Here is an 8961-nt window from a genome sequence, read left to right as displayed (position 1 = left end):
ACAATCATGAAATCGTTACACCCGTCAAACCTCCCTAACTCGAATACACTCAGTCTCATAAATAATATGTGAAGGAAGTCGAAAACTCTGTCGTTGTCAGTGCTTGGATGGGTGACCACCAATGAAAGCCAAACGAAGGTGGCGTAACACTAACAACTTTCTGTTGCCCACATCGAAGATTATGAAACTTGTAACAGACATTCGGGAGCTGCTGTAAGGTGCAATGAGTAACAATGAGGACTGTAACTGCATATATATATAGATATATATATATATATATATATATATATATCTATATATATATATACATATATATATGATACATATATATATACTATATATACACACAATACATATGTATATATATTTACTATATATATAACAGAAAAATGATTATACATACTTATATTGCAGTATGATAATAAAATCGCCAGTGCTACTCCAGAGTTCCTTACAAACGGGTCATTTGCTATAACGGGGTGCTCGTCGAATTCATGGGGAAGTGGCTCCTGATTTTGTCATAAAAGCTGTGAAATCTGCCAACAATTGTTTGACGTCATGTGAAATGATTGACAGGCTCTCTCTCTCTCTCTCTCTCGTCTCTCTCTCTATCTCTCTCTCTCTCGCCTCTCTCTCTCTCTCTCGTTAAGGTATACATAACAGCACAAACATTTATATATATATATATATATATATATCATATATATATATATACATATATATATATATATATATATATATATATATATATAGATATAATATATATATATATGTAATATATATATATATATATAACTATATGTATGTTATATATATAATATATGTGTAATATATGTGAAAAATGAATATATATATATATATATATATATATATATATATATACATATATATATATGTTGTGTGTGTGTGTGTGTGTATGTATATAATATATGTGTAATATATATAATACAAACCATAATTCAACCTCACGAAACCTCCAACAATAGGAAGATAAAAAAAAATACCACCAAAGCAGAGAGACCGAGACAACGCGAGAATTCCAAGGGAACAAACCTCTCAGTCACCACAAAGCCCCCTCCCCCTCCATCCCCCACCCACCCCGGGGGGCGGACCATCGTACCGCTTGTCGTCGGGAGCATACGGAACCCGGTGGCGGCTCCGTCGTCTCACGCGAATTTGAACTGAGAGGAGGTTGTGATTTTCCGTGGGAGAATCGTCCCGTACACGTACGGGAGACGAGCGGTTTCTTTCTCAATTAAAAGTGTCTTCCTCGAGGAGGAGGAGGAGCTTCTTGTCTTAAAAGGTATCCTATTAGACAGATCAGCTGCGCTCGCCCTGGGAGAGAGGAAATAAAGATTGGGGGAGAGAGAGAGAGAGAGATAAAGTTGACTGTGCTTGTGAACGAGAGAGAGAGAAAGAGAGAGAGAATTTGCTTTGCCTGTGAATGTAGACAGAGTTGATTGACACTATAAAATACAAATTGACTTGGAGAGAGAGAGAGAGAGAGAGAGAGAGGAGAGAGAGAGAGAGAGAGCGAGAGAGAGAGAGAGACTGTGCCTGAGAATGGAGACAGAGAAAGAGAGTTGACTGACACCATAAAATATATATAAATGGATGGAGGGAGAGTACGTACTGACTTAGGCTAAACTATGAGAGACAGAGAAAGAGAGAGAGAGAGAGAGAGAGAGAGAGAGAGAGTTGTTTGACACTAAATGGAGACAGATAGTGCTGACTGACAAAAAATTTAACGAAAAAATAACGCATTTTCAGCATAAGATACCAGCAAATTGCTGGTAACTTATGGTAACTGAGAGACAGACAGACAAAGGGACAGAATGGACGGTTATAATAACATATTAGAAGAAACAGGTAACAAATAAAGCAACAATAGAAATAACAACAGGAAAATGACAATACAACTTTTAAAAAAACGACGAAAAAAAATTCCTTATAATCGAACTTAAATGCCCTGTATCAGCTATAATAAAAAAAAATATATATGATTCCTTTTAGCTTTGGAGCTGCAGGAAACGTCTCCATATAAGATTCCCTCCTAATCACACGCACAAATTTTCACACTTTCCCTCCATTTGACTTCTAACGTGAAGCGAACACCCTCTAATCACGCAATGGCAATGTAACCAACATCACGAAGCATTAGAACCTATGACAGGTGCTGACATCTCACGGCAAACAGGGTAGAATTAAAACACCCTTTTTTTGGTAACGTTCCTTTTCCTTGTTCTTTGTTCATTGGTTGTCGACAGATTTTTGACAAAAGCAGATCAATTTCTCAAAATTCATCTTATATATAAGCTCGTTTCACCCTACATGAATTTTAATGCATGGGATCTATTATATTTTAATGTTCCAAACTTTTCAGAGCGAACTGATTTCTAAGAGTTTAAACGAAAGATTCCAGACCATTATTTTCCAATAATTCTGCTCTTAGGTAACATTTGACCGGACTAATTCGTTTTTTTGGGGGGGACTCAAAAAAAGAAGGAAGGAAGGGAAACTTTTTAGGAACAAACAAACCAATATCACCATTAGAACAGAAACTGACAGTGGGGAGTCAGTAAGTAAACAGAGAAGGAATTTGCATTTTGGTGGAAAATATATTAAGAATTTCTACTGGATTTTTTCCCCTTTTTTTTCCTCTTTTTTTTATTTCCTGTAGGAAAGACATGAATCCTAGAGAGGGGATGCCAAGAATCCTCACGTCACATCCAAGTGCAGAAGGGATCCTTAATTACATCTACTCATAATTAATCATAGTCTAAATCAGGGCTTCTTAAAATGAGGTATTCATACCCCTTTGAGGCAATACCCTTTGGGGTATGAGAACTACATGATCTCTGGATATTTGTGTAAATCTGATTTTAATGTGTCAATGTATACATGGGTAGTACATTTTGTTAATAAATAACTATATTTAAAACTATAAATGCTTTTGATTTTCTTGTATGTTCTATTCCTAGCTACTCATATCTAAAGTGTGTATTAAACTAAGTATAGTTAGTCATTCATACCTAATGTGTGTATTAAACTATACTCTGATTTTTTCCATCTGTCCACCCGCCTGTGGTGTTTGCATATGGTAACACTGCGTCCCGGGCTTTAGATAGTTAAGCTATGTGTAAGTTTTAGGTAAATAAAAGGATATCTGGGTGTACATTTACAACTGAAAAGTGTTTTAATAATTTACTGTATGCGAATTACACCGTTAATATTCGAAATAGGATATTGTTATTACTGTTGAATGTAAGCTGAATGTAAGTATCTAAAGCCCGGGACGCAATGTTACCATACGCAAACACCACACGCGGGTGGACAGATGGAAAAAAAAACGAGTATAAGTATAGTAAGTTACATTGTCAACAAATACGACTTAAACGTACTTATGCAAAGGGGGTATGGCACCATATTGGGCAATTCATTAAGGGGGCCTCAGGTGTCATCAAAAGGTTAAGAACCCCTATCTTAGATCAAACCCACAATGCATTTCGGAAATTTTAACCACACTCGAGATTTGCAAAGAGGGTATGGAACCATATCGGGCAATTCATGAGGGGGTTGTGTCTGGAGTCATCTGAAGAACCCCTGCTCTAAATTAACCGGCCAACGTGTTGACATTATACACTGGCCGCAATAACCGATATGCCCTACCTACAAACAGATGGCGCCAGCTGCAAGACATGGCATACTCGTCGGCCATATTTATTGGTCTGAATCACTGGACAGGTCAGTGACAGTGTCATGGCTCAATTCGAGGGGTCCTAATTGGAGTCGCTCGTCTAAATTAGCCTCAAGTGATCTGATCATGTATTTGAAAAAGAAACCCACAAAATTACTGTGTATAACGTGTTCACTTATGAGTATTTATATTTTACTTTACTCAACACTCGAGTATTTTCAAGCCCTATCCGTGGCACCTTTTTCAAGAGATGTGTAGGTTGTCAGCCTGGGTCAAGACTGCTGGGCCTTGACCCAGGCTGAAGACCTACGCACCTCTTGAAAAAGGGCCACAGATAGGGTCTGAAAGTACTCGAGTGTTGAGTAAAATAAAATGTAAATACTTATGATAAGTAAACACGTTATACACAGTAATTTTGTGGGTTTCTTGTTCAATCTTCAGAAGAAAACTGAAAGAAGTTTATGTTATTTGTAGAAAATTTTTCTCTCGCTTAGCATGGGTGGCTCAAGAGGTAATAAACCTTTCAGTTCTCTTACCATGTTTTTTTGGGGGATGCAGTTGTAAGACCCCGTACCCTTAAATCATCTTGCCTGCGACACACCACTTTCGACCAACTACCGTATACACAAGACCCTCCTTTGATCAGCACACATGCAGTGGGCCCTATAAATGAAGCCTAAATCGTTTTCCACCTCTAGGGATCGATCTGGTGTTCGTTAGTTGGTGATGCAATGTAAAAAGATGTCTACAAAATGGAAAATACAGTGTAGAAGGAGGAATGGAAAAATAAAACCAAGAGCCGGGAGGTAAAATAACGATGAAGATCAATACATAAATGCATAAATAAATTAAGAAAATATAAAAAAAAAACAATCAATCAATCAATCAATCAGTTAACTTGAATTTACAATTAATGTGAACATTAAATCTCAAAACATCTTTAAGAAATTTCTCGAGGTCGGCCATTAAACACTTCCTGTACTACCACCACCCCTCCCCCTAAGGTAACATACGCCACCCCTCCCCTATCCTCCTACCCCAAAGCTAACCTAACCACTCCCTCCTATTCCCCCTCCCACCCACTCCCCGCTATAAGCGCCATGAGAATCACCATCATGCGGTTGACCCGAGAGCGGCTGATGGAAGGGGGGAAAAGGAGGGGGAGGGGGGATGGAAGGGGGAAAATGAAAGAGGAGGAGGGAATGGGAAAGAGATAAGAGGAAAACTATGATGACAGGAGAGAGAGAGAGAGAGGTGGGGGCTGGGTTAGGGAGAAGAGAAAGAGAGATAAAATAGAAGAGGAGGAAAGAGGGAAAATGTTTGAGAGAGAGAGAGAGAGATGTAGGTTAGGGGTAAGGCAACAAACGAGAGAGAGAGAGAGAGAGAGAGAGAGAGAGGAGAGATAAGGCAAGAATAGAAATAGAGAGAGAGGGGGGGAAGACAACAAAAGATAGAGACAGAGAGAGAGAGAGAGATAGGTTAGGGAAGGAGGAGAGAAAGAGAGAGGGAGAGAGAGAGAGAGAGAGAGAGAGAGAGAGAGAGAGAGAGAGAGAGGCGCCGGGCTTCGGAAAGTATGTCGCAACTGGCTTCTGTAACCCACCACCGACGGTCAGGCAAACAAACAAACACACGCACACACACACTAAACAAGCGCTCGCAGCAAACACGGCATCGTCATTGCAATCTCGCCTGGATGTGGGTGGGCATTGGACGAGGCTGGGGCAGGTGGGCATATGCCAGGAGGGAGGCTGAAAATGTTAAGCTCGGTCAGGGTATCTTTGCCACTGAGACGATGAATATAATCGAACATTTAAAAAATTAATTTTATGCCTGTTATAATGAATATAATCGAATAATTAAAAAAATAATTTTGTCTCGTTATAATGAATATAATAGAAAAATTTTTAAAAATAATTTTGTCTCATAATGATATTCGAAAAAAATAAAAAAAATAGTTTTATGTCTCGCTATAACTACAGTGAAAGTAACAAACTTCATCAAATAAAAATTCATGGTGAAAGGTAAATAAAATAGTTATTTATGAGTAACACTGAATAGACAAAACTATCTTTATTGCGATACATTTGACAATATCTCTTTATTTATCCGTCTAATAATAAGAAAGCACATACATACAGACGCACGCAACACACACACACACACACACACACAACACACACACATATATATTATAATATATATAATATATATATATATATATATATATATATTCTTGCATATACTATATAATTGAATACATACATATACTAATATGTGGGTATATATATATATATATATATATATATATATATATATATATATATATATATATGTATATATGTGTGTGTGTGTGTGTGTGTGTACATATATACATAGTGACGAAAGATCCTCCAGGATGTTGGTGGTCTGTGCCCGTTGTCAAATTTCTTGCTTGTAATCCACGAAAGCTATTAAAACTGCATATCTATATTCGAGTAATTATTCTGCCCAGTACGTCTTAATATCATTCGATCTGTACACCGAGCCTCTCTTTTCTTAAACCAACCCATCAAATGCACTCACCAGTGCAGAGCTATACAGGGAAATGTCATGTCACCTTTGCTGTTTGACCTTCTGGTGGATTTCAGGTGGGGGGGGAAAAAGTGGTTGGACATGGAGGAGTTTTAGAATGGAGAAACGCTGAAAGTTGACCGACTTAAAAATATGCAAATGTAATTTTTGGCAGCAAAAAAGTAGCGAGATTTTTCAATTTTGCTTGATGGAGTGCATCATATACCCCGAGAGATAGATGGGTCTCAAAATAGATCTAAAGAAAACAGTGTTCATGTGGACAGAGCAAGGCAAAGAAACTCAATAAAATATAATACTAAATCGAGAACAGATTAATGAGGCCGAATCTCTTCAAATGTTTAAGAACAATGACAGAGATGATGAGAATTACTTGAGGGACATTTATTTATCCTTTATAGGCAACTGAAAAAAGCCGAATTTCCGAAACAATACTTTTGCCAATCATTCCAAATACCTAAGAGTCTCTCTCTCTCTCTCTCTCTCTCTCTCTCTCTCTCTCTCTCTCTCTCTCTCTCCCTGCATGGCCTTCAAGGACCAATTACCGTTTTGAAAACACGACCCCTTCCCTTATAAGGTCCCACACACAAAACCAGCCGCCTTTTCTCCTACTGGGCGATGTACTATAACCCATTCATTCATAGTTCTGAACCCTGACCCATTCTGCTTTTCGGTCCACACACACACACACACACACACACAAAAATAGTGTGTATGCATATTCACACGCCCTTTCATACGTATATTTATGCATTCCTACGCAATCATACATATAAAATCTCTCTCTCTCTCTCTCTCTCTCTCTCTCTCTCTCTCTCTCTATCTCTCTCTCTCTCTCTCTCCTCTTTCTCATCATATATTAATATATATAATAATATATATATATATATATATATATATAATATATATATATATATAATATATACTCCTATATATAGGAGTAGATACATACATATATACACATACACACAGTACCTGTATGTGCATGACACACAACGGACCTTCAAGGCCAGTTCCCTACAGTGCATACAGATTTGGTCCCCGTGCCCCTGGGCACTTTCATTTTGCCCTACTCTAAAGTCGGGCACCTTCACTTCACAAATGTCTTTCTGATGGTATACACATTGGTCTTATTTCAAAAATGAAAATTGATCTTTTTTTTATTCGAAGGCTGACGGATTTGGCAACTCTATGTCCTACAGTAATCCAAATATTTAAAAAAAAATAAAATAAATAAAAAAGCTATAAAAATACGCCAAAGTGTCCTCGGCGCAGTCGAGTTTTCTGTGCGGTGGTGCCCTCAGCCACGGACCATAAAACTCTTAGCCGCAGCCCACGAAACTCAGCCATTGTCCGGTGGTGGCTTATGTCGTTGGTTACCTATAGCGCTGCCAGAAGTACGATTATGGCTAACTTTAAATGTTGAATCAAATACAAACTACTGAGGCTAGAGGGCTGCAATTTAGTATGTTTGATGATTGGAGGGTGGATGATCAACATACCAATTCGCAGCCCTCTAGCCTCAGTGGTTGTTAAGATCTGAGGGCTGGCGGACGAACAGACAAAGCCGGAACAAAAGGGTCGTGGGAAAGTGTTTCATTTGCTTGAAGAAAGCTACAAAGTCATTTCTGTTTCCGTTGCGCATCTCCTACTTCAAATGTTTTCCAAGATGGCGTCCGCAAGAAGATTGTTTGGCTTTCTGTTATAAACTGGCGTCGCTCTGTTTAACCTCGCCTTTTTTTGTAAATATTTGGTTTTGTAGCTCGAATGATTTATATGAATCACGGTGATGTGATAATTATTCATATATATATATATATATATATATATATATATATATATATATATATATATATATATATATATATATATGTGTGTGTGTGTGTGTGTGTGTGTGTGCGCGTGTGTGTGTGTGTGTAGAGAGAGAGAGAGAGAGAGAGAATATGCATTACTCTCCCTATCACATATGCATGTATTGTCACTGCGCGTGCATTACGTGGAGAGAGAGAGAGAGAGAGAGAGAGAGAGAGAGAGAGAGGACATCATCAGAATTCACAAACCAAATGACCTCCTCTCTCTCTCTCTCTCTCTCTGTCTCTCTCTCCAAACCGTCATTCTGGCCTGACCAACACCGGAGCGGGGATCCCCAGGTAAACACGCTAATGAAACACAGGTGTAGTTGTGAAACACCTCTGGGTATCTCGCTCTAATCTACGCCCTCCCCCTCCCCCCTCCCACCTTTGAAGTGGGTCGATTACACCTCCCATTTGTGTCCCGACTGAGGATACCATTAGCAAACAGGACATCCGGACATCCGGTTTGCGTGGCAGACAAAAAAAATATTGTAACAATAATATAAAAGGTGAGAGCTGAAGGGGGAAGGTGGGGGGGGGGGGACGAGGGTAGGGGGAGGGGTGAGGGGGAAGAGGAGTTTGAGGGAATGATCTGATAAACGTGTGAGTAATAGAACGGAAAATATCATACATATTTATGTATATATATACTATTATATATATATATATATATATATATATAATATGATATATATAATATATCTTCTGTGGATTTCTTTTATATTCTAAGCACGTGTTCCTTCACGCTACACTGGATACGTATATATATATATATATATATATATTTATATATATATATTATATATATATATATATCTATATATATTATATATATATATATAT

This window comes from Macrobrachium nipponense, chromosome 23 (genome assembly GCF_015104395.2).
Source record: "Macrobrachium nipponense isolate FS-2020 chromosome 23, ASM1510439v2, whole genome shotgun sequence".
In the NCBI taxonomy this organism is placed as follows: domain Eukaryota; kingdom Metazoa; phylum Arthropoda; class Malacostraca; order Decapoda; family Palaemonidae; genus Macrobrachium; species Macrobrachium nipponense.
The sequence above is the reverse complement of the archived record's forward strand: the minus strand, read 5'-3'. Positions refer to the sequence as shown.